General features: G+C 45.9%; 1 pseudogene; it reads right to left on the reverse strand.

Moving 5' to 3' along the window:
• Positions 1–336: 336 nt before the first annotated feature.
• Positions 337–27,426, reverse strand: LOC146866476 (uncharacterized; annotated as a pseudogene).
• Positions 27,427–27,921: the final 495 nt, after the last annotated feature.

A 27,921-nucleotide genomic window follows, 5' to 3' on the forward strand; every position in this document is an offset into this window, starting at 1 on the left:
GTGTACTGTGATTGTATTATTATTTATTTAATCAGCAACTAAGAGAAAAGAAGATAAAGAGATATATTTTCAGTATAATTTTTAAGGTGTAGTGTCGTTTTTGGAACGGATGCACGCATGGTTATTGTGTGGGTATGACGTATGCTTAGCACGGTGCCTGATCCCTGACCACTCGAGCCAAGCTACCACAGTGTATGTCTGGGAGAGCACCACCACCCTTCCGGTGTGGGAGTGGTTTTCTAACACCATGCTACACCTTGATGCCTGTTCATTTGAATCATTAGTATAGAAGACAGACATGGTTCTGTAAAGTGATAAACTGGGGCTGAATTTGCATTAATTCTTTGTTATTCTTAAGAACACCCTTTCTTCAGTAACATTTCTGTGGGGCAGCATAAAGAGATGTTTGGCTACTTTTGAAAGAAGGAAGAACTTTCTCCTCTGAGTGCCAACAACAGTGAAGTCTGCCTCTAGGGAATGCCAAATTACATCCATCCTGTAAGACACATCCTTACCAGTATCACAGTTTATTTTGAAAGCAGGAGGTCCTTTTGTGTTTCTGGATATATCCTCGAAATCTGTGACTTGATATCGTGCAAATTCTTGTTACAAGCAAACTGGTTCATTGTCCATAAACTTGAGGTAGGTCGCAAACCATTCCACTAAGAACAGCACACTACCGAAAACATGTTTTTGCTTCTCAAAAGAGTTGAAGACTATCATATGCTTAATCACTTTGTCATGACCTGGAAAGAGTTTCAAAGCATGTTTTACTCCATTCTTGTGAAAGCTGCTCACTGCTTCGTAGAAAGCTTTCTGACTTCCTAGATCAATATCTTCCTTTACAAGCATGTTTCTCAACTTTCCACACACAATGATGCAAACATACACATATGAATCTGGGATCTGGCATTCTTCTGATGTAAGAGCAGGTAAAGTGGCATCTGGATTCCTCTTGAATGACTGTATGACATCGACGTGAAACACTCTACTGAAAAAGCACAAGAATAAGTTTAATCATGGCACCAAAGAGGAGGTGAATGACTGGGTCTTCCCTTTGCATCAAAGGCTAAAATTAACAAAAGCATGTAACACCACGTGAAAAAATAGACAGGATATCTCAGTCATAGGGTTCTCAAGGCCCTGAACTAGTCTCCTTAGTCTGGCCTTGCTACTTCTGTCATTTTCAGGTGTTGACAGGAAGTAGGCACGCTGAGCGTCAAACTCAAGAATCAGTCTATCCAAACATGTGGACATTCTTAGCCACCTCACAGAAATGAACTTCAGCATCCGGTGGTAATCAGAATCGACAAACTGACAGAAATTAGCATGCATGCTGTTACGTTTTAAAGAAAAGTCAAGCCAGAAGTAGACATCTAAAAGCAATGCTCTAATATCAAATTCTCTACAACTGGAGAGGAATGCAGAAGCAGCATAGGATGCTGCAATGTGTGCCATGTGGCACGGACAAGCCATGTAATAGACATTATGATTCACAGACAGTACTATTGTTTTGATGGAATTTTGCCTTCTAACATTCACTGAAGAACTATCTACATCAAAGCCAACACAATCTTCTCATGGATTGAAATGGAATGCTTTTCCATAACATTGGATACGGCAGTGAATATATCTTCAGTTGTACTTTCCTTGCTTAAACAAATGTCAAGAAATTTGCAGCATACCAAACCCTGCTTCAAATCAAAAATACATGCAGTTATGGGATGTATTTTTTCAGTGCCTTGATCATTGCTTCTATCAACACACAGACTAAAGGTTGAGACCGTCATATCAGTCACTAAGTCAGTCAACAACTCTGGTGCAACTGCTTCATTTCATGCACAGGTTGCTTTTGTTCTGGCACGATCATAATCCTGTGCAATTTTAGAGTCTGGGAAATGTCTGTATAAGGCTGCCCAAACGATTTGCAGCAGTAAAGGGCACATTGTGCTCAACTAAAAATCCTGTGAATTTTATTTTTGCATTTCTGACAAGAGACTCTTCACTGGAATATTTCTCTGTCGGTAGTCTGAGATGGACTTCATTTTAATCCACGTGCCCTGAAAAGCTGTAAGAACTTTACCAGTAATATGGCGTTTCTGATCGCAATCTCCTCGGTGTCCACAACTGACATTCTTCTCACAAATCAAGCAGCGGAAGGCATGTGGATCGGTCTTAGCATGAACAATGATCCCTAGAGTTAAAAAGAATTTCCCAAATAATGACTGTACTCTATGGATTTTAGGAAGATTGGTCATTCAAACACTAGTGCATACAGTATCTGCTGGCAAGAACCTGCTGAGCGCTCCTAATGGAGGCTGATTTAAACCAATGCATTTATTCTATGCTATGACATCTGTTGAGAACTGGACTAGACACTGCATTTATTAACAGACAGCATTGAATTGAGTATACTGGGGCCTGCATCCAACAGACTTAAAATAGATTCCAGTTTATTAAAGTATTTGGAAGCAGCACTCCCACATTTGGCTTAAAAGTAACCAAGAGCGGGTAACTCTGTTCCGCCAGCGGAGTTTACACAGTTTTACCTACTCCACGCTCCGTTGCGAATACGGAGCTTAGGCAAAACTCTGACTCCGTGGTGGAGCGGAGATAGCCGGCCCCTCCAACCTCCAAAATTAATTATTATTTTTTTAAAAAGGCACTTACGTGCTGTGGCTGCGCACACACAAGACGTACAACATAAGGGTTTCCAATAGACAAGGACGGCGAGGACGAGGAAGGAGAGCGGCCATGGCGAGGAGGGGGCAGCAAAGCAAGTAAGTGCCTGTTTTAAAAATTAGTAAGTGCCTTTTTTAAAACATTATCATTAAGTAGAGAGGGGGGAGGGAGCAGAGTTTCACTGAGTTTTTTTCCAACTCCGTGGAACTCCGCGTAGAGGCACTACGCCATTTCCGCCCGGGCTTAATTAAAAGTGAACTGCAAACAGGGAGAATCCAAAATGCCCACAAACACACAATATGGTCAGGGTTTGGGGTCCTTATTGAAATGATTGTCTCCTGAATCCCCAAAGTACATAGCAAAAACTATGCCACATCTCTGCTTATAAAGTGTGGGAAACAAACATCTATAAAAACTGTTTGCATTCTGAAATCATTTCTAAAACATAGCACTCAATTCAAAACTGATGGCATAAAATCTAGGTTATAAGTTTATACTATTGTCAACACACTTTAAAGCACATAACCTGATTGAACTACCTTTATATAGCTCTGCCTGAATCCACGACAGGCCGAATTTATTCAATAGTACTGAGCCCCCGGATTTCTTCTTGCTTGGGTTCCTTTGGCTAGGACCAGCCTTTCTCTTTTTGGAAATCATAGCTGAAGTACAGGGCTCAATGTCATTAGTATCAGACAATATTCTGCCAAAACAGGGAAGGTAAATAAACTAAAATATGCCAAATATTCTGCATGCATTTACAAAAGGGATAAAGCATGCTGAAGTCAATATACAATTCACCAGGTACTGCCTCATAACTGTTAGGGCCTAGTACTTATTCTTGTCAGTCTGTCTTAAGTGTGCCTAATGTCCCTATAATTTTTTTTTATTCAGAAAACAGTTTTTATTGCTTATTAAAAATAATCCTAATTTCTTTAAAGTCAGACTTATTTGCATTTTACACTACTGAACGGTTTTACCCTATCACAAATATAATTGTGCCCAGTTGCCAATATCAATCAATCTGTATCCGTGGTACACCACCATACCCCAAAATTAAAACGTTTAGGACTCACAGCGCATCTGGGAACTTGGTGAGTCTGCTCCGCTATGCAGTTTGCAATGACTGGCCCTGTTCCGTGTAGTCTTGAAATGCTTGAGTGGTCTACCTGCACTGCAAGGCGGAGGCTGATGATCCAAAAGAAACAAGAATTTGTAAAGCAATCGGTCTCGCCTGTGGGACCTTATATGTATTTAGCTATGCAGCACATTAGCCTGGGTGCTGTAACATCTACTGTTCTTTAACATGGAGGGAAATTAAGCACCAAACTGCGTGACACGCCAGGTATGGGAACACATGGAGAGAAATATTGCCTTTCAGCAGGGAAATGGTATAGTCCAAAGCTCTGTTTTTAACATAAAATCAGGGCCTTTGGTGGTCGTATCACTGAAAATAAAAGATTTGAAAAAAGTATTATTGTCTACGGGTGCTCGTGTAAGAGAATTTCTATGGACTGGACTCTAGAGAATGCTAAAGTGATTCTGCTATTTTACTGACCTCTGCTGGTAGTTTTCTATCAAGAAAGTTAAATAGAGGCAGTTGCCAGAAAAAAAAAAGAAATTCTCTCAGCAGAAAGCAATTCTGGTATTTTACTGACCTCTGCTGGTCATTTTCTATCAAAACAGTTAAATAGAGGCAGTTGAACAGAAAAAAAGTCCCTAAGCGGAAGCAGACAAGTCCTAGGGCTGATCTCCAGAGCCCACAAAGTACATACACATATAAGTATATAATGAGTATATACTAAAGTATATACAAGAGGTCTCGAATGTTCGACCTAACAAGCATTTACAATGCAATGGTCTCGGCATTGTTAAAGTTAGAGCTATTGGCATTGCTCATGACATTATTTTTGTTTATGTCTTTGTTTTTAAAAAAATTAAAGAAACGGCATTGTTATTTACAATGTCAATAGCTTAATCACTCTCAAATGCGAGACCTATTGCGTTTGCACCCACACACAGAGCCACACACACAAAGCCACCCACACACACAGAGTCACTCACACAGAGCCACTCACATAGAGCAACCCACACACAAATAGAGCCACCCACAGGGCCACCTACACACACACACACGCAGTAGCCCCACTGACCTATTTACATTATGTACACTTAATACAATACAATTAGTAGTTGATGTTAGGGCCGTTCCGGTGCGCAGTCACGGAGGTGAGAGAGAGGGAGTACAGCCACCGCTCTGTACCTTTGCAGACTCCTGTCTGCCGAGGATAAAAAAGTCTACTTATTCCCGGGGCCTCCTGAGCAAGTCACACCTGCCTGCAAGTGCCTACGGTCTTGGGAGGAATCTTACCCTGAATGCAAATATGTTATAATGCACACTTCGCCGAGGTATTTCACTGCGGGTGTTAAACAGAAGGGTAAACAAAACTCTCATGCGGGAGCGCAGAACGTCTTCACACAACTGCTGTGTCCTTCACATGTTACAGAACGGGCATGCGCTAAATGATTTAGAGCCCCTAAGCAAGTCAGCGTGATTGGTGCATTCTAGACTAATAACACCACTCGAAAACACGCCTAGAAGATAAGCTTCACGGCGCGATGTTAGTAAGTAGCTCCAGACACTGCACAATGGGAATCGTGGAAGTGCCCATCGGCGGTGAGTGCTCTGCAGTTCTCCAGCGGCGCTTTAAAACTTTGCTCACTCCACGCCTGTGTGACACAGTCATAACAGCGCGACCACCCTCTTACCTCCCACAACATTGGCATCTCACGCTTACCTCTTTACACGTGTCCGGACGGCGTCCACTTCCATTCCTTTAAACCCATACACATACGTCTGGAAATTGAAGTAAAATAAAAGCAGCGCGTGCCCCGTGCACTTCCGGCACTTCGTGCCCCCTCGGACTGGTTCAGCAGACCCCTAGGTGCAGCCGCGGCCTCCCTGCTCGGCCCTCCCCCTGCTGACACCAGCTGACATCACGGGCTGCACCCCTGCCCCTCCCCGCCCTCTTCAGGAGATAAGGCTCCTGGCACAGCAGGGCTCTTGCTCGGGATGTGTCACGAATTAAAGGGTGAGCTCGCGTGTGCTCCGAGCTCGCCTGAAGTGAAGCCACTTTCACGTCACTGAAGTGAGCTCTCGGCTGCTGGCAGCTCAGTCTCTGCTCCACCCTGCTAAGACATCTCAACAAATGAGGAGAAACCGGTTACACGGGAAGTGTAACCGTACACCGTTCGTGCCTCACCTTCAGCACACTGCACTGCGAGGGCGAGCAAGGCCTCTGTGCAGCGCCAATCCATAATTTACAAGTCACAGAGGAGTTAGCCTACAATGTTGGCATTGACACGTGCGCTGACAGGCAGTCTGTCACTTGACACGGTCACTTCAGAGATCCCCGTACTGGGGCAGGCAACGCCGGCAGTCAAGCGCGCCCACTAATAGGAGCTAGCATGGGGACACGTAAGGACGAAAATGCGTGCCGGGGTGCCGCGACACCTCAACAAGGGAAGCCCCACTTTACAGCCATAACAATTAGTATTTGACTTTGCACTGGTACATACATTACATATTTCAAGTCACTCAAAACGACTAGATACTACTCCGTTTACCAATATGGATAAACTACCCACTTTTGGATTCACAGACGAAGATTTTGCATCCCTAGTGGGGCAATCTACGTCTAATATGACCACTGCCACTACTTCATCTTGGCAAAGCAATACAGACACCCAAAAACTTTTAGCACTTATGAAAAAGACCAAAAGAATAGAACTCCATGGACGATTCATGTTGGAGTATTTGAAATCAGGGGTTATACCTCAAGGCCTTAGAGTGCGTAACATTCCAGGCCTGTTTGTACAGATACGCAAATTTCTTGAACGATGGTCTCTTATTTCTAACAGATGCTCACGCGACTATATGATCTTAATCATTGAAACAGCTAAGGAATTAGTTCAAACACTCCTTACAGAAATTGCTGAACTGGAATCTAAACTTAAAGATAGTTACGCAGTAGAAGAAGCTAAGATCAAACTAACTGAAGTGGAAAAGGAAATGAATTCATATAATGATTATTTGCTCAAAAGAAAGACAGATAAACTCAATAGAGATATCAAATTCTTTAGTCAAGAAAAAGTATACCCCTATTTAGCGGAGCATTATTATCAACCAGAACCAAGTGGGGAAGCCTTTGATTCACATACCACCAATTGGTCCCACAAGAAAGTTGTTACTTTCTCGGACACCACTGATTCAGATAATGAGGCACCCAATCAACATCAATCAACGGGCCCCAATAGAGCTCAAAACATCAGAGAAACATACACCCCGCCTTTTTTATCCAGGCGCAGGAATTCTCAACCACGTTGGAGAACGTGATACCAACCCAGGTACAGGGGGAATTTTCAACAACCACAGAACCAACAATATCCCCCGCCACCGAACCAACAATACCCCCCGCCCCAGAATTACCAACAAGCTCCCACTACTTATACCAACCAGAACCAATATTTGGTGACCAGAAATGCACAGTATTGGCGCGACTAAAAGAAATCCCTATTTTCAATCTAAGCAGTCATCCCTTAGATCATACAACGGAAACACTTCTTTCTAAAGGTCTTTCTTTTGTTCCACATCATAACATCAATCAATTCGAGCTATTCAAAGACATGATGGTCTTCTTTCGTAAAATAAGACTTCAGAATTTCTTTGAAAATAATCAAGAAGACCCTTCAGTAGTAAACAAATCAGGCTTCTTCCTTTCTCCCATCTCTAGAACAGGTGGCACCTGAAATTTCAGTATTTGAACATGTAGTGTTTAACAAACTTTCTGCGGTTACCAAATACATTCTACCTCCACAATATAACATCACTTATGAAGAACATCTAGCGTTGGAATCATTAAAACTCAATAAACACCTCATCATTAAGAGTTGTGATAAAGGCGGAGGGATAGTCATTCTAGATAAATCCCAATACATCCAGAAAATGGATGAAATGCTGAATGACCAACGTCATTATTCTACGATTACCAAAGACCCCACTAAAAGGGTACAAAACACCATACTCCAACTTACCACACAAGCTCTTGAACTAGAACAGATTTGTCAAAAAGAATGGGAATTTCTTAACATCATAGAACCCAAAATGGCGGCCATTTATGGCATCCCTAAAATACATAAGGATAGCACGAATCCACCGTACAGACCAATAGTAACCACCATAGGATCTGTTACAGAACCACTATCCAAATATGTAGATACTATTCTAAGACCATTTGTATCACAGATTCCATCCTATATACGGGATACCAGTGATATTATTACTAAAATTGAAAATCTACCATTCAATGAAAATACCCAACTCATGGTCACCATGGATATTACAGCTCTATACTCCAATATCCCACAATCTGGAGCTTTAGAAGCAGTAGCCTGGTTCATGGAGACGTTCAACATCGATTGCCCAAGACCATTCATCTTGGATTGCCTAAAGTTGATACTCACTGAGAATACCTTTGAATTCAATGGCTCCCTATATAAACAAACAAAGGGAGTCAGTATGGGAGCATCATGTGCTCCCACAGTGGCTAATATTTATATGGCCTTATATGAATCACGATTCATATATAATGAAATTGCTCCCTTCAGTGAATCAATAACATCCTGGTCCAGGTATATAGACGATGTCTTTTTCATCTGGACAGCAGACCCTGAGGACCTATCACAATTTGTTTCCTGGCTGAATTTGTGTGATGACAACATCTTCTTTACAGCTAATTTCAACAATGTCAAAGTGGAATTTCTAGACATACAAATCCAAAACAATAGAGACCATCTTGAGGTAGATCTATACGTGAAACCTACAGCACGTGACACACTTCTTCACTTTGACAGTTTCCACCCCCTCACACAAAAAACGAGCATACCTTTCAGTCAGTTCCTGCGCCTCCGCCGAAACTGTACGAATTTGCGAGATTTTGATTTGAGATTCGAGGTAATGAAGCAGAAATTTCTAACTAGAGGCTACCCCAAACGCCTCATACGAGATTCGTACAAGAGAGCAAGATTTTTTGACAGGCAACATCTGTTAACACCTCGTCAAAAAACCTCTAATTCTAGATTGGTCTTCATATCAAGACATTCGACTATGAATGCGAAAGTGCGCCATGTTATCAATTTAAATTGGCATATTCTTAATGCCACTAAACCCAAAAATCAAGCCTTACCAAAACCCCTATATGCATATAGGAAAAATAAAAATCTTAAAGATCTGGTAGTAAGATCGAGCTTACCAAATAAATCTGCAGCCATCCAAACCCAGTTATGTAGTACTGGGCTCACTAAATTGACAGGCAATTTTAAATGCATGTCTTGCACAGCATGTGACTTTGCGATAGAAACGAAACAATTCACCTTTAACAACAGAAACATACCACTCACGAGTTTCACTAATTGTAAGACCACCAACGTTGTGTACTTACTACTATGTCCTTGTAATCAAGGCTATGTTGGAGAGACAGCTCGTATGCTGTCTACCAGACTGACAGAACATAGGTCAGCAATACGCACTCAGAAGACTCAAGCCCCTTTAGTTCGCCACTACATGGAAGCGAACCATACGCCAGACCAAATACGTTGGCTCATTTTAGAGAAACTCAGAAACAATTCCACCACCATGGGCACCAGTATACGTAAAAAAAGAGAAGTATTTTGGATTTTCCATCTCAATACATACCTGAAAGGTATGAACAGTGAAATACCTTGGGAACAAGTGATTAAACATAATAGTAATTAAGCTGTAGATCATAATTTGTTTTTTTGTAACTTCAGTATACGCATTTCTTTTTACTCCAATTGCGTAACTTTTCCCCTAACCATGTAGGCTGTCTTTAATGCACAGTACTTTGCATTGTTATATATCACAATAAATATTAGTTTCATTTCCAAATTTCATTCATACATACTTCTTGGCAATATCTAATATGCCTCTTGTTATCGTTTATTCTTCCCTTCTAAGATGGCCACTACATTTACCATTACGTAATACCCGTGTGAGCGGTTGTCCTTTTTCCATTTCTGTAGCATAGCACAATTACCCAATCACAGGACACAAGTATTAAATACGGGTCCTTAGGCCTACTATCTCTACTTTTCCGACCGTACTATACATATCTTTCTTTTTTCCAGACATAATATAGTCATATACATCTAAGGGAACCTAGAATCGCTGTGAAGCACGTTTAAGGCACGCAAGCCCGCTTCCCTTACTTCACATATCATTTGTGAGTCTTCATTGCTTTCTTGCAAATTGACCCCGTTTTAGTCTATTGTCATATCTTTCATTTTCTCTTTCTTTTGACTGCTCCTTAGTCTTATCTTTATACATTATAATTAATTGGGGATTCGACCAATAGTCACATTTGGTGATGGTTTTATATAAGGTGTAAAGCATTTTTTAGCTCACATTAAAGAGATGTCCAATAATGTATAGTTGACTAGTGATTTTAAATGTTAATTCTTAGAAAATGCTACAAAAAGATGTGAACCGTTGACATTTGATAGCAATTTTTCGTCTGTTTGTTTTTAACTTTATTATTCAGCACACTCTTGACAGTTGTTTATATTTCACCTAGGCACTGGTGAACATATTGTATGGCCCCCTGATGAAGGCACATGCCGAAACGCGCATAGGATTGTGGATACATCCTAAGGCCATAGTAACACTGAATCTCTTGCTCAGCAGTCCACAAATATTGCTATGTTGAATGTGTAATTTGTATACTGATGTTTACATTGTGGAGACTTCCCATGTTATTTGTGTCTTATAATTTACACATATATAATCAATTAAACAATTGCGATCAATCCTTATATGGATAGTAAATCTAAATATGAATTCTATATATATATATTTTGTTATAAAATCATAAAAAAAAGTGTTTAATAAAAAGAATTCAGGTTCTAAATAATTCTGGGTTCAAGAGTCCTGCTGATTATGTCTTTGAATCTGTTTCCTAAATCTATGTTTTTTCGCATTCTGTTCTTCTTTACCCTGATTTAGGAAAAATAATTAGGGGTATCCCTCTGTTCTTTACATACAAGCCCCACTTTACAGCCATAACAATTAGTATTTGATGTTAGGGCCCTTCCAGTGCGCAGTCACGGAGGTGAGAGTGAGAGAGAGAGAGGTGAGAGAGAGGGAGTACAGCCACCGCTCTGTACCTTTGCAGACTCCTGTCTGCCGAGGATAAAAAAAAAGCTCCGTTCCCAGTCCCGCCGCGCATGAAATGGCCGAACCTTCTGATGTAAAAAAATAAAAAACAAACACGCCCACCACGTGTGAAAGGGGCAGGGAGTACAAAAAAAAGAAATAATTGAAAAAACACGCCCCCGAATCCAAAAAGGACGGGGCTTGTTTGGAGAGACAAACCTCTTCCCCAATGGCTGACCAGTATTTCAGAGGCCAGCCAATGGAGAAGAGGAGAGAAGAGAGGCGCGTTCTAGCCCCTCTTCTCCAAGTCATTAAATCTCGCGAGCGAGACTGCGCAAGCGCAGCCTTCGCTAGCCGAGACCTAAAAAGCACACATATGCACATTTGGGTTTACTTATACTGAAAGGATTACGGTTTTAAACCTAATTGTAGCATGTATGACTATGCTCAACTCAGCATAAGTAAGAATGCACTCCATCAATGCAAATTAACATTTTAATGTGATGTCAGCAATGGAATTCAAGCAGGAGATTATAGGAGACATGCAAGACATAAAAAAAGCACTGGGAATAGAAAAGATGAAATACTGAGTTATATTGATAATCCTGTGCATGGTCCTCAACCACGGTTTCTACACTTCTCAGCTCCCATTGTGCCATGGCTGGGCAGTATTACTCAAAGGCAAATAGAGAAAGAGATTAGTTCGTTTGCTACACTGAGGGAAAGAAATCAACGATATAGGAATTTAGCAAGCCAGTCTGCTCTTGACTTTTGCAGACAATATGCTTAAAAAGTCCCTGCAGGATTTTGTGTGTTATTAAATTACTGAGCATTGCAAAGGCAGGTTCATCATCATGTGTGATGCCTTCGTTTAGTACAGCTTCTGTTTAGCCAACAGTACATTGCATTCTGGGACTTGTAGTTTTCTATAACTTCTTCACCGCGGCGCAAATTACGCCACGGGAGTTCTGAAGTGTGGGCGGGGCTGCGTCAGCCAACGGACGTGCGCAGCACTACCGAGGTAGTGCTCACAATGGCCGGTGGCTGACGCGCGCAGCGAAGGGGTTAACATATACAAACAAGTAATATTAAACATTAAGGAAACGCAACTGAGGTCTGGGGTGGCCGGCAGTACTCAAGCTTTGGAAACACCTCTATTACCACACAGAGCATCATTGTTACTGATGCAGACACTATTGACTCACAAGTTAACATTTTTAGAAACATTCTAATGTAATTTTATCCATCAAACACATGCCTAAAATATTTATTGTTTTAGCTCAAAAACAGAGCCTGGAGATCCTTAACAAGGAGGATTTGTAGGTTGCAGTTCATCAGTAGCTTGCAATAGTAACCATAGCTTTAGGACACAGTCACTGGGCAACAATGGCGATTTAGTTTGACTTGCTTGCAAGTCAAATAACCTGTAGATAGAGACTGTACCAATGACAAATGTTGTAGATGACACCTCGTTGTGTCACTTGCTGTAGTACGTTAAACACAGCCTAGGCTAGAGTAGCAACAACATATGCACAGTGCTCATAATGTCACCTGATAAGACTGCAGCTCGTTACCACAAGTTGACCACAATATTGTCAACTGTGCACTGGCGTAACTTGAAGTTCATGTTATCAGATCAGCTGCCTGGAATAGGGAGCTAATACCATGGCTGGGTTGTGGAACACACCAAGGGGTTGGCTAATAGGATGTTCAAGAAGGTAGTAAAAATAATAAGAACGCCTGTAAAACTCACAATATCCCCTTTTAAATTTAAAACATAAACACAAGAAGTCACTTCAAAAGTAGTTTAGAGAACTCCAAACTATAAATAATTATTTTAAAAAAAGAATTATTCATATTTATTTAACATTTCACTCAAGGAAAAGCTCCTGCCCGTCTAGAATCTCAAAATATTAGCAAATGGCCAGCAGTGTGCTTGCTTGACAAATGTGCCATCCTAAATGTCGAAACTGTCTTTGATGGGGCCACTAGAACCTTCTTGGTTATGACACATATTTATTCCTTTTGGGTGCGTCACCAGCCGAGTTCTGGTGTGCCTCCTGTTAATGGACACATTAAAAAGGTTTGCAATAGTTACAGTCTGATTGTGTATTGCTACAAATATACATTTTGAAAGCACTTGTTTTAAAATAAACACAGTCTCTGATCATACTTTGCGTAATACATTTTTAAAATGATGAATTACATATTCACAGTGCCTTGCTTGCTGCTACCCTGTACCACTATGAATTAAAATACTTACGTCACTTTTCCCCTTGAGCTAACCAGCGTTCAGTTCTTTTTCAGTTCTTTTCAGAGTTCAGTTCTTCTTCTCTCTATTTACACACACACAGACATCTGCCGTGATTGGATTAAATAGTAAGATTGAAAGTAGTGCAGTGAGGAATCAATCCACTATCTTCTTCAGGAATTAGTAGGTGCTGACATCATCACAAGTCCTATTTTCTCTTTTTAAATAGTGTAGGACATTGGTTAAGGGGGGTGTAACCCTACTCAAGCAAAAACCACAATTCCTGTCAGTGGGAAGTCACAAGCAAACAAAAATTCACCTGTGCTTAACTCTCCTGTAGCTTGGCACAACACAGCCATCCTTAGCTTAGAGGCAAAGTGTCAAGTATATGTACAACACTTAAAACAGTAATAAAGTAAAAACACAACACAAGAAAAGTCCCACACCAATTTCTAAACAGAGAGCAAAATGTAGTAAATCATTTGTGACCAAAATGACAATAATCCAATCAGGAGAACCGAAGATATGGAATCTTACAGATTTAAGTAAAATAGTGCCTAAAAGCACAAAGCACCAACTGTGTTTATCAGGTTGAGCCAGATACAGACAAAGTCACATGTTTAGGCCGACCGTGATGGAGCATGGGCTGTATGCAGGGACCACATCATGCCCGCTGAACAAAGTGCCTTAAATCTGGGTTGTGGAGCATTGTGAGATCCCATGTAGAGGCTGCGTTGTGCAGCGTTGGTTCTGAGGAGATGTGGGGCTGTGATAGAGGGCCGGGAATTGGAATGCTGGGCACACAGCAGAAGTTCAGTGGAGCTGCGGGGCTGCGATGTGAGGTCTGGCGTTGGTGTGCGTCATGCAGCGGAAATTCCTGTGGGCTGCAATGTGACGTCCTGCATTGAGGTGCACTAAGATGTATTGCGCAGAGGCGGTTCTGATGGGCTGTGAGGCCATGCGTTGTATCGCGTTGGGTCTGCTAGTAGCACAGCTGGGCTGGCAACGCACTTTCAGGGCAACTTCCAAGGGTCCAGGACATGGGTGGCACCAATTGGGGGGCAAGACTCACAGCAGGCTGAGCCCAGGTGCTGGGTGCAAGTTGGTTGTACAAGGTAGACGAGCAATCGAGTAAGGCAGTTTTTAACTGTTTTTAAACCTTCCTCTCTGTTAATATAGCTGAACTGCGAACTTTGGTTCTCTGAACTAGTTTTAAATACTGCTCTTGCACTTGCACTTTGTTTTCCCTACCTGGCACTCCTCTCAACCGGCAGCAACATACCCCTCTGCTCCCTGGTCCACCACAGGTTGTCCTGATTGCATTGAGGGAGTAGGCGGCATCGAAACACCTCACTTCCAGGCAGGAGGCGGGGAGGGTCATACGGTCAATAGTCTAGGTGCTGGACCTATTTAAACATATGCCGTCCATGATGCGCAGCGGACGCGCCACTGGCGCGCCAAAGGCACACCAAAGACAAGAACATCTGAGGCCGTCCACGCCCGGCCGGGGCCATAACCCCTGTCCGGTCCCCATCAACTGTAAGCTTCGACTCCCCGAACTCCTCCATTGCCTAAGGGGAGTGGTAAATGGTAATTGTCTACACTCTATGCCTCCATCTAAGGACAATATCAGCTGCTTCCACTGTTATTTCAAATTCTGTCCATCTCTCAACGCCTAGACACCCGCTAAGAACCAAGCTCCTTTAAGGATGCTGCTTTTTAAATTGTAGATCTTTTCCCAAACATGCCACTGAAATCTCTATTTTATTATCGGAGGAATGCCCCGATGCTCTGTTTCTGACGAAAACCTGGCTCAACAAGGAGTCCGATCACAGCTGACCCTCTACCGGACTGCGAGAATCCTTCCTTTTCTATATACTTCTCGCCTACCCTCACGATCTAAGGCCTAATAATATATCGTCCACCCGGAGCCTATGGACAATTTCTCAAAGTTCTTCCCGAAACCATTGCTAACCTAGCAGGTTCCCCTTCCAACTTTACTATATTAGGTGATCTTAACCTACATTTAGACGAACCCATGGACTCTATTGCTTCTGAGTTAGTTAGGAATCTCTCAGTACTCCAGTTCAAACAAAGAGTCTCTGGAGCCACCCACGTCAAGGGCATCTACTGGATCCCATTCTCATGACTAGTAAGGAACTTTCAGTGGGGGTCCCCACCCATCGGCCATGGTCAGACCACTTTCTGATCCCTCTGTCATGGGACATCACAGGTCCATTCTCCTCATTTAGTTTAGTTGGCAGTCAGGAACGAGCCTGGTCTAAGCTTCCCCAAGAACAATGGGTCTCAGTTCTTGAAGCCACTAGGCCCCTTGGTGATCTGAACCTCATCTCGGCCAATGATAAATTTAACAATTGGATCGAGTCCTCTCTAGACTATGTTCTTCCCAAAAAATCTACATATAAAAAAGTCAGGCCCAAGATCTCTCCATGGTACTCCCCTAAGCTCAGTGAACTTAAACAAATCTGCAAAAGATTAGAGAGAAAATGGAGAAGGGACTATGTGGAATTTTAAAGGACGAGGCCCTCTAATGCCCCGCGGGTACTTATGGCCACCTGCTATGCCTTCCAAAATGAAGAGTCGATCAGACAGTAGAGAATGAAAACTCACGTTATTTATTATATGTTCTCTGCAGAGGAGCCCTGTCAGACCTTCCCCCTGAGATGGATGCTGAGGGACTGGCTCCCCAACATCCGCTTATAGATGATAAACCCTTCAGGAGACTTTGGCCACACCTTTAATGGAAAAGTACCGGCCTGAGCCGGACACGAACAAAGGAGGCACACAGGGATGGGATAACATCTGCCAGATGGGCACACTATCATCAGCCCAAAGCCACTGTGCAGAGTCTCATCGTCTCTTAACGTGGGAGCAGAGTTACATGTATACAATGGAATGCAGAGCAGAATAATTATACTGTTAGCAAGTCGAGTTGCAGCCTTGAACATGATCAGAAAATATAACGAAATGCAATGTTCTGCTGAGGCAAACGATTCTGAACTCTAAGGCCTAACATAAGCACAACACAGGCATTCTTATAAGAATGACAAAATACAAAATGGAGTCACACTGACTAATGAGGCCTGCATACTACAAGGGATACCTGACGGGCTACTGGATGCAAGCATCAATACACGTAATTTAGCCATACCCTGCTAATCTAAAACAGCACGGCAAAGGCATCATAGGAAAGGGAATTTTAAATCTAACAGACCCTCCTTTTAGCAGTGTTGGCTAAAACCTTTATTGCTAGCCGGCAGGGTCTTTACAATTCTAAGGGGAGGAGATGGGACATAATAAATGCATTTGAACATGGTAAAATAAAGCAAAAGTGAGCAGCTATCATAATGTCATTCAAAATCGAAGAGAGCATCATCAATAAGCATAATTGACTGAATTTCTTGCATCATCATTTTGGAGACTCATTTATCATGTCCTGGAAAACTTGGGGTAGGCCTAGACACACAATAAGAACATCATACTGGGAGACAATGGATGCAGAGGCAACAAGTAAAAATGATACCTGTAATACCCATCAGGACCAGGAGAATCTTCCAACCCCATGACGTTAGTAGACCCCAGAGCCACCCTGTGAGGGACCGAGAACCATTATCTACAAGAGATCTCTGAAGCGAGCTTTTGTAATTTCTGAATTGCTAAATTGACAGTCGGGGCAGTGTCTGGTATGTAAACGCAGCAGCTGCTCCCGATGACACGACATGCTCCACCCCTATCAGCTAAGATAACATCTAGAACCATCCTATTTTGAAGCGAGACAAGTCTCTTAGCCCGAAGCGCAACTGTGATATTCGTGAGTATATCTGCTGTGGTGTTAATGACCCCCCTCTACTACTCTTGCCAAATACCTAATATTACAGCTATTGAATATTGGACTATAGAACGGTGTCAGACCCTTCATTATATCAATGAACTGCTGCAGAGAGGTGTCTGTCTGATCGATATCATCTGGATCGACAACTCTCTTGACTCGGGAAATTGTGGCATGCCTGCGTTGTAGTCGGTGTGTCTTGTGATAATCGGAAGGGGCCATATATACTAGGGGAAGGAGGTAAGAGAGGTAGCATCACCCTGACCACCCCTCAGGCAACCACACATAACCACGGTCCCCACAAATGAAATAAATATTAGGGGGGTGGGATCAATGGCGGGCTCTTAGGCATCATCAGTATAGAGATCGTGTTGCAGGTACTGTTCCCTACTTCTACAGTCCCTATTCCTTGGATGCAGAAGGAAGACAGTACATTTACAACCGCCAAGGGCATGAGCTTATCATTAGAGACATTATGTGTTTGAAAAGATTGATAATATTCGGTCACATTGCACTGCGAGAATCTGTCCCCATCCTCTTCCGTTTTATTTATTTTTCTTCCCCTATTAACTGCTCTAAGGCAAGAAGTCAGGAATATCTGATAAAAACGCCCATCTCCAGAGGAAGTACCATATGGTAATCTATGTTGAGGGTACACTTTCATTGTCATTGATGAACGGGGTCTAGTGCCCTTGTGTTCCAAGGAGTCTGGTTGAGAGAACGGGCGGACCAAACTAAGTAGTGTAAACCAACCCTGTTGCTAGGTAGGTTGCCCCCCTAACCATCGCTCGGTCCTCCCCGTGATTGCTGCTGTACTGTGCTGATTTGCTGTTGGGCTCCGTGCTTCGCCCACCCAGCCCGTCCCTCATCCCCTTCTTGCCTTCTGTGCCCAGCGCTCGGCTCTCCCAGTCCGCATTTTGGCTGAACCTGTTACTGTATCTTGTATTTTTGTCACTGCATTCTTTGTACTTGTGCCTCTTCCTTCCGTGTATAATTCCTCCCTTGTATCTGCATTTTCTGCTTATTCTGTGCCTTCCGTAGTTATTTTCCCGCGCCCCCCTTTTGCCTTCTGTGCCCTCCCGCCTCGCCCTCCGCTTCCCGCCGCTGCTCCCTGCGGCCCCGCCCCCCCGCCACTCCCATTCGCCACCCCGCTCCCGCCTCCCAGCTGCCCCTCCCTCCCTCAGCCCCTCATAATGTAGGCCGCGCAGCGGCCGTGCGCAGCGGGCGCGCCGCTGGCGCGCCGAAGGCACGCCTAAGGCAAGTTCATCTGCGCCCGTCCGCACATGGACCGCGCCCAGCGCAAGGACCCCTGGCCCCCGACGATGCCAGCCCATACGACGGACATACGATGCCGCCACCCTCCACGCACTCAAACCTGGCCGGAACCCCGCCCGCTACCAAGCCACCCCGAAACGCACCCACGGACCCTTCACCTGCCAAGCCTGCAAGTTCACCTGCCTCCGGACCTGCGCCACACCTGAAAGGCCAGGCACCAGCAACAACCACCTCAAGTGCATCCTACTCAACACCCGCTCCGTCCACAGACACGCCGTCGAACTCTGGAACCTGCTCGACACAACATCTCCAGACGTCGCCTTCCTCACGGAAACCTGGAGGAACGCCTCCTCAGCCCCCGACATCGCCATAGCCATCTCGGACGGATACAAGATCACCCGGAGGGATCGCTTCAACCAGACTGGAGGAGGTATCGCCATCATCCACAGGAACACCATCCGCATCACGACCAACTCCGACGACACCCTCACCGCCGCCGAGCACCTTCACTTCCAGATACACACCGACCACCCTCAAAGGCACTCTCATCTACAGACCCCCGGGTCCATGCACACAATTCAGTGAAGCCATCGCAGACTTCATCAGCCCGCACGCCCTCACCTCCTCTGAATACATCCTCCTAGGGGACCTCAACTTCCACTTGGAGAACAACAATGACAGCAACACCGCCACCCTGCTGGACAATCTCGCCAACCTCGGACTCAAGCAACTGGTAAACACCCCCACCCACTACGCCGGCCACACGCTTGACCCCGTCTTCTCCTCCAGCAAGCACATCTCCTTCAGCCACTCCACCGGACTTCATTGGACTGATCACAGCTGCCTCCACTTCAACTTCAGGAGAACCACGACCCACCACCACCCGAAACAGGCTCCCCGCAGGAACTGGAACAAGATCACCGCCGACCAGCTCACCACCTCCCTCAGCCAGAACCCTCCCGCCAACGCAACGGACCCCAATGAAGCAGCCAGCAACTTCACACAGTGGCTCACCAACTGTGCCGACGACCTCGCACCTCTAAAGAACCCACCCAGCAGACCCGGCAGCAAGAAAGCCTCGTGGTTCACCAACGAACTCAAAACATCCAAGAAAAACTGCCGCACCCTCGAAAAAGCCTGGCGCCACGACCAGACCACAGAAAACATGACAGCCCTCAAGAATGCCACCCGCATACACCACCAGCTGATCCGCACCACCAAAAGAACAACATTCAAAGAACGACTGGACAACAACACCCACAACAGCAAGGAACTCTTCAGCATCATCAAAGAGCTCTCCAACCCAAGCGCCGGAAACAATGACATCACACCCTCGCATGACCTCTGCGACTCACTCGCCTCATTCTTCCACCGAAAGGTCGCTGTCATACACAGACCACGCACCCAACCACCGAACCAACGCCCCCCACCACCACCCTCTGCAATTAGACCCCGGTCAGCACCGAAGACACCACTCGCACGATGAACACCATCCACTCCGGATCCCCTACCGACCCCTGCCCCCACCACGTCTTCAACAAGGCCGACTCCATCATCGCACCCCAACTCCGGGACATCATCAACATCTCCTACACCACTGCCACCTTCCCGGAGAGCTGGAAGCATGCCGAGCTCAGCGCCCTCCTGAAGAAACCGACAGCGGACCCCACCGACCTCAAGAACTTTCACCCCATCTCGCTCCTCCCTTTTCCTGCCAAAGTCATCGAGAAGACCGTCAACAAACAGCTCGCCGCCTTCCTCGAGACGAACGAATCCCTTGACCCCTCACAGTCCAGTTTCCGAGCCAACCACAGCACCGAGACCACCCTCATCGTAGTCACCGACGACATCAGATCCCTGTTCGACAACGGGGAAACAGCTGCCCTCATCCTCCTGGACCTCTCTGCAGCATTCGACACAGTTTGCCACCGCACACACTAATACAGCGCCTCAGCAACACCGGAATCCAAGAGAAGGCACTGGAGTGGATCATCTCGCTCCTCGCGGAAGAACACAGAGAGTCCGCCTCCCCCCGTTCCGATCCGCAGCCACCGAAGTCATCTGCGGCATACTTCAAGGATCCGCGCTCAGCCCCACCCTCTTCAACATCTACATGAGCCCCCTCGCGGCCATCGCACGCCAACACAACCTTAACATCATTTCCTATGCCGACGACACCCAGCTGATCCTCTCCCTCACCAACGACCCCGCCACCGCCAGAGCCAGCCTACACGAAGGAATGAAAGACGTCGCAGAGTGGATGAAGAACAGCCGTCTGAAACTGAACTCAGACAAGACGGAAGTCCTCATCCTGGGATCATCCCCCTCCGCCTGGGACGACTCCTGGTGGCCCCCGGCCCTGGGCACCACCACCAAGACAACGGACCACGCACGTAACCTGGACTTCATCCTGGACTCCTCTCTCTCGATGACCAAACAAGTCAACGCCGTCTCGTCATCCTGTTTCAACACCCTGCGCATGCTCCGAAAGATCTTTCGATGGATCCCCACCGAAACCAGGAAGATGGTCACCCAGGCACTCGTCACCAGCCGTCTGGACTACGGGAACACCCTCTATGCGGGAACCACAGCCAAACTACAGAAAATACTCCAGCTCATACAGAACGCCTCCGCACGACTCGTCCTGGACATCCCCCACCACAACCACATATCCGCCCAACTGAGAGATCTGCACTGGCTCCCCGTCAGCAAGAGGATCACGTTCAGACTCCTCACCCACCCACACAAGGCACTCCACGACCTGGGCCCCAAGTACCTCAACAACCGCCTCACTTTCTACACGCCCACCCACCAGCTGCGTTCGACCAGCCTTGCCCTAGCCACCGTACCACGCATTCGCAGAGCCACCGCCGGAGGAAGATCCTTCTCCCACCTGGCGGCCAAGACATGGAACTCCCTCCCCATCCACCTACGGCTGACCCAGGACCTTCTCTCCTTCAGGAAGCAGCTCAAGACCTGGCTTATCGAGCAGTAACAGTCCCCTCCCCCCCAGCGCCTTGAGACCCTAGCGGGTGAGTAGCGCGCTATATAAATTGTTTGATTGATTGATTGACCTTCACAATTATTAACATAGGATAAAGGCATGAGCAGCAGTTTTTCACTCTTGTGTGTGGCTGAAGGCAGCAACCCACACACCCAACAGTTTGTCGTATTATAAACAGCATTTGTTTGATGCAGCGTCTGAATAAAAACATTATCCTTGTAAGTCTTACGGTGTTCTTCTTTGTGGGAGGCTAAAGTATCAACAATATGTTCAGGGGGTATGGGGGTAGTACTTATCCAAGCATTCCCAGGATATTTTTCTTCCAGGAAGAACAGTATTCCAAATACAAAGATCAGAGAAAGCAAAATTATCACCACAAATACAATTTTAGTCTTACGGAACAAGGTGGACCAAACAGGACCATGAGGATATGAGAGGGGAGCTGCAAAGGGCTGCTCCTCATCAGGGATGGAGCCACCAAAGGGATACATTGCTGAAAAGTACGTGGGGAATCAGAGCCACTGTACAATCAGCCAGAGGGGTATTCTTCTTCCCTGTGTCCGTCCAGAGCCTCACAGGCAGGCTCCTATCATTCATCAAACGTTGTTTTCCCACGGTGGAGCTGCACAATTGCAACCCAGCAAAACAGTTGCGGCCCTTGTTGAAAACAATCCTTCTTTCAGGATAGGGCAACCTCCATCCTGGGCAAATACCCTCAACTATCCTGTCTAATGTCTTAGGCAGTGCACCAAAATTCTTCACTCTAATCTGAACAGGCATCGGAAACACAGCGCCTGCACCCTAAGCTCAAGTCCTTCCCTAACTCCTGTATTGCCCTGTTGGTGCACTGTCCTTCCGTCGGGGCCGCAGATTGTACCTAGAGTGCCCAGGCACTTCTTCATCGCAAACAGAGGTGAGGACTTAGAATCAGTTGAGGATCGGACTCAGGACTTCGTGCTGTAGGAGCTGGAGTATCCGAGGCGGCGCTTATCTCAGGGGGAATTGCTTTGAACAAAACCTCATCACTCTCCTTCTTGGTCTGAGCCCCTCTCAGCCGGGCATCAGAAAAGGGAACAAAGCGCGCAACCAGCTCCCCGTCCTGGTCAGCAATCCCATTCTTCACCCAGGAATCATATGGGAGTGGGAGAGGCACCTTTTTTTATATGGGAGGCATGCACCCAGTGCTTCCGGCCGTCCACCTTCACAGCCGTCCGAGTGGCCAGCAGCACTTGGGTAGGGCCTCTCCACCGCGGCTCCAAACAGGACTTGTGTTGAAACTGGCGAACAAGGACGAAGACCCCAGGCTGGATCCAATGTCCGGGGCCCTCTGGCAATGGTTAATGGATGGCAGATATCTGTTGGTGGACAGAACGCAGATCTTTAGACAAGACATACAAATAATCAATCAAAAGAGGGTATTCTATCTCTGAAAAGTGTTCAGGTCTCGGGTCGGCCAAAACATTAGCAGGGCGCCCCTGAAAATCACCTTGTAAGGTTACAATCCTGTCCTAGAATGTGTCATCACCCTTGCTGACAGTAATGCTAGGGGCAATGCCTCTGACCATTTCAATCCTGTGCTCGCATGAATCTTGGCTAGATTCAATTTGAGGATGCCATTGTACTTCTCAACAAGGCCAACTGATTGAGGATGGTTGGCCGCATGGAATTTCTGTGTGATTTGTAGGTCCTTGCACACCAGCTCAATAACTCTAGCATTGAAGTTGCTCCCATTGTCACTCCAGATCACGCGTGGCAATCCGTAGCGTGGAAAGTACTTCTTTAGAAGTGCCTTTGCTGTCCTTATGGCCGTATTCTCCTTAGTTGGGTAGGCTTCCACCCACTTACTAAATGCACAAACTACCACTAGTACATACTTCATGTTGTTTATTTGCTCCATTTCGATGAAATCCATTTGGATGACTACGATAGGGAAGGAAGGTGGGGCAAAGATACCAGCAGGTGTAGGGGTGCCTTTTCCAGTATTGTGCTTCAAACAAATGATACAGTGTCTCACAAACTGCTTTGCAACCTTATGGATATTCTCATTCTGCCATACTGGATCTAGCAATTTGCAAATGCCTTTTGCACTAATGTGTGCTGGGCCATGGGCCATAGTGACTACAGGTAAGACATAAGCATTGGGCAGCAACCATCTCCGCTTGTCTGACAAATCAGTCCAACACCCGTCCCCATCTAAGTGTCCTGTTCTCTCCTCCCACATTGCCAATTTGTCTACAGTCGCTTCTTGTTGTATCTCTCTCACACTTTCCACAGTGTCCTCGAACATTGCATTGTCTGGAACCCATCTAGTATGTCCTGCTACAAACATCCCATAAATCTTTGTTCTGGCTATCTCCTTGGCTGTTTTGGTCTGCAAAGGCATTACCCCTCCCCACATCATCTACCACTGCTTTAAGGGCACTGCATTTGATTATGGCTAACTTGTCAGGAAGAGTCAGTGCTGATAATAATCTGAGTATCAATGGACCGTGCCCCACGAAAATCACCTGTGGAGTCCCACAAGGTTCATCCCTGACCCCACTCTCTTCAACATCTACATGGCCCCTCTCACAGCCATCGTCCGACAACACAGCCTCAACATCCTATCCTACGCTGACGACACCCAGCTCATCCTCTCGCTCACTGAAGACCCCACCACTGCCAAATTCAACTTCCAGAAAGGAATGAAAGACGTCGCAGTCTGGATGACCAACAGCTGCCTGAAGCTCATCCCCGAGAAGACAGAAGTCCTCGTCCTCGGTACCACTCCTTCTGCATGGGGCAGCACCTGGTGGCCGACCGCCCTCAGAAGCCCATCTACCCCCTCAGACCATGCCAAGAACCTCGGCATCGTACTCATCACTCACCATGAACCAACAGGTCAATGCCGTCACCTCTAGCTGCTTCAACACCCTCCGCAAGACCTTCAAGTGGATCTTCCCTGAGTCAAAGAAGAGTCACCCACGCACTCATCACCAGCAGACAGGACTATGGAAACGCACTCTAAGCTGGCATCAACAAGTCCCTTCTCCGCAAACTCCAGACAATACAGAACACCGCCGCCAGACTCGTCCTCGGCATCCCCCGACACGAACATATCAGCCAACACCTAGAAGTCTCCACTGGCTCCCCGTAAAGAAAAGAGTCACTTTCAAAATCCTCACCCACGCCTACAAATGCCTACACAACAACGGACCCAAATAACTCAACAACAGAATCAACTTCCACGTACCCAAAAGAAACCTCCGATCTTCCAACCTCACACTGGACGAAACCCTACGCATCTACAGAGCCAGAGCAGGCGGAAGATCCTTCTCTCACATTGCGACCAAGACCTGGAACGAGCTACCGGCAGACATCAGACGAGCCCCCTCCCTGAACACCATCAGGAAGACCCTCAAGACCTGGCTCTTTGGCTAAACAGATCTGCGGACCACCCCCTCAGCGCCTTGAGACCCTCACGGGTGAGTAGCGCTCTTACAATTACCCGATTGATTGATTGATTGACCGTGCTGTATCTTCTTACCATGCGACATCAGAAACCCTCTCTCCGCCCAGAGGCGCCCAAAATTATGTGCTACCCCAAAGGCATACTGACTGTCAGTGTAGACATTAACAGTCAGGCCTTCACTCAGTTTGCAAGCTCTTTGGAGGGCAACTAACTTGGCAGCTAGGGCAGACTGATATGGGATACGTGATGTCTCAACTACAGTATGTAATGTAGTTATTGCATAGGCTGCAGAAGTAGTGCCGTTCGGCAGTTTGAAACAAGAGCCATCGACATATAGTTCCCTTGGGGGTCAGATAAGGGAACATCTGTCAGGTCTACCCGTCCCTTCGTTTCCTCTTCCATACGAAACAAGCAATCATGGATATCGCTGTCCTTTTCTTCCAAAAGCGAGGGGTAGTAACGTGGCTGGATTGAGAGTAGTACATCGTTTAATGGTAATGTGCGGAGCAAATAGAGTCAGTTCATATCCAGTAAAACGTGCACTGGTGAGGTGCTGTGTCTTTGTCTTGTTCAAAAGTGCGTCCACAGCATGTGAGATCATAACTGTGAGGTCAGTGTTAAGGACGAGCCCTGCCAATTGTCTAATAGAAACTGCCATCACCCCTGCAGTTCTTAGACAGCTCTGAAGCGCTCTGGCGACAGTGTCAAGGATGGCAGAGAAGTAAGGGCAGGGTCTCTGCTTACCACCAAAACCTTGTGTCAAAACAGAAAGCGCACAACCTTCTGCCTCATGTACATAGAGCACAAAAGGTTTCTGGTAGTCAGGAGTGCCAAGCACAGGAGCAGAGCAAAGCGCAGTTTTTAATTGTTCAAAAGCTTGCTGACATGCAGGTGTCTAAGGCAGGGGCTCATGCACATCTTTGGTGGTCAAAGTGAAGAAGGGGCTTTGTTAGTAGAGAGATCCACTGGCGAAAGTTCGACGTTATACCCAGGAACGCGCGTACCTCACGTTGGGTCTTAGGAACAGGTATGTTAACTATAGCTGCTATGCGTTCGGGTGTTAGTCTGCGACCCTCCTTCGCCAGTAGGTGACCTAGGTAGGTGACCTCCTGTCGACAATATTAGAATTTTGATAAGGACTCTTTGTGTCCAAGACATGCCAGATGAAGCAGCAATTTAACTGTGGCCTCTTTACAGCCCTGTTCAGTACCTGAAGCTATCAGCAGGTCATCAACATACTACAGCAGCACATTACCAGTGGGAAGCTCCAGTGAATCCATTTGTGTCTTCAAAGCCTGGCTGTAAATACTAGGACTCTATGTATAGCCTTGTGGAGCCTGACAAAATCTAAAACTCGGGCCAGCAATTGTAAATCCAAAAATGTGACAGCTGTCAGGGTGTATTGGTATGCTAAAGAAAGCATTCTTTAAGTCAATCACTGAGAAGAACTGGGCTGTAGGGGGAATCATTGTCAGTATTGTTGTAATGTCAGGGACCACGGGGTATTGGGCAAATACAATTTTATTGACCTCTCTCAGGTCAATTACAAAGCGGTAAACATCAGGGTGGTGGTCAGGGCAATCCGAAAGTGCTTCCTTAGGGATAGGAAGAATAGGACTGTTACACACATTCGCTGCTGTCTCTTCAACTTCACCAGACTTAATCAAATCTTGTATTATTTGCAATAAGGCTTTTTCTCCTGCCTGGGATATCTTGTACTGTGGAACTCGAGGCAACCTGGCATTATTCTTTATCTGGATGGAGACAGGTGGGATCTGAAGCAGCCCTACATATGTGTCATCCGCCGCCCATAATGTATGCAGCACCTCATGAAACTCAGGAGGGAGAGGGTCATCTTTAGCGAAGCATTGTTTGGCATCGGCGACTCGTGGACCAATATAACAATATATTGCCGCATGTAATCTTTTCAGCAAATCCAGTCCCAGCAAATTTTCTCCACAATTTGACGTCAGCAAAAATGGGGAGCTGACTGTAAAGGGACCAATAGTCAAAGCAAGGGGTTTGGAAATGGGGCTAACAACCGGCTCGCCTGAGAAACCCACCGAAATACTATTTTGGCTAGACAGAGCTGCCCCCAGGATCAGTGAATGGGAAACAGAGCCTTTCATTGCCCCTGTATCAACTAGGAATGTTTCAGAGGAGCCTTGCAAATCCGCAGTGACATAGGGTCCGCACTGATCTACAGGCACCGGAACTGGTCCCTTGCCCTGCCCTCGGCTGTCCTAGCTGTGAGACAATCCCCTAACTTCGTCCATATCATAGTCGTCATGATAGTACTGCCTTCCTGAGGGTCGTCAAAATAGTTCCCGCTCTGTCTATTGTCTGCCGTGTTGTCTGACTGTGTCACCCCTCGGCCTCCTCCTCCACGTCCTCTAGCTCCAAAAACGCTGCCTCTTGGAGACCCACCTCTCTGCAACAATTCCGGACACTCGTTCCACAAATGTCCCTCCTTGTTACAATACACACATTGGTTAGGTTCCACGGGCGCACCCAAAGCACCACCCCTATTCGATCTGGGGACCCACGGACCCGAACCCGAACCACGTCCTCTACCCCCTCCTTTAGCAACCTGCTGCATCAACACCCTCGTCTTCAAATCCTTCGACTTCTTCTCCACCCTTTCTTTGTCTTTATTCTCCCTATGCTCGTAATACTGAGCCATGCTCAATATAACTTATGGTTAAGACGTTGTCCAAGTACTCTCCGAGGCCTGCAATCGAGCATCAATCTCAGGGAGCATATTAGTAACAAACCTATTCACAAATAATCGAACACCGCCCTCCTGTGACAAATCCTGGCCATTGAAATCTAAGAACACCCCTTCAAATCTGGTAAAGAAGTCAGACACAGTCTCATCTTTCTTCTGGCGACACGCAGTCAACTTATCCCAGTCCACTCTCTTCAGTGGTATAGGGGAGTGCATGTAGGTGATGACGCACCCTAGCAAAGCTAACAACACTGCTTTCGGCTTCTCACCGGGCTTGCACTCCTTATCCCATGCTCTAATCTCCTCCCATGTGCCACCCAATTTCGTTGCATGGTCTTGTGTATGGACTTGGCTCCACACATCCAACGGTACTAACAAACCAAAGAATAACTCTATGTCAGCCAGCCTCATAACTGTGGAGGAGGCCGCTTCTGTCAATTCTTTATAATA

This window comes from Triturus cristatus, chromosome 2_1, assembly GCF_964204655.1.
Source record: "Triturus cristatus chromosome 2_1, aTriCri1.1, whole genome shotgun sequence".
NCBI lineage: Eukaryota > Metazoa > Chordata > Amphibia > Caudata > Salamandridae > Triturus > Triturus cristatus.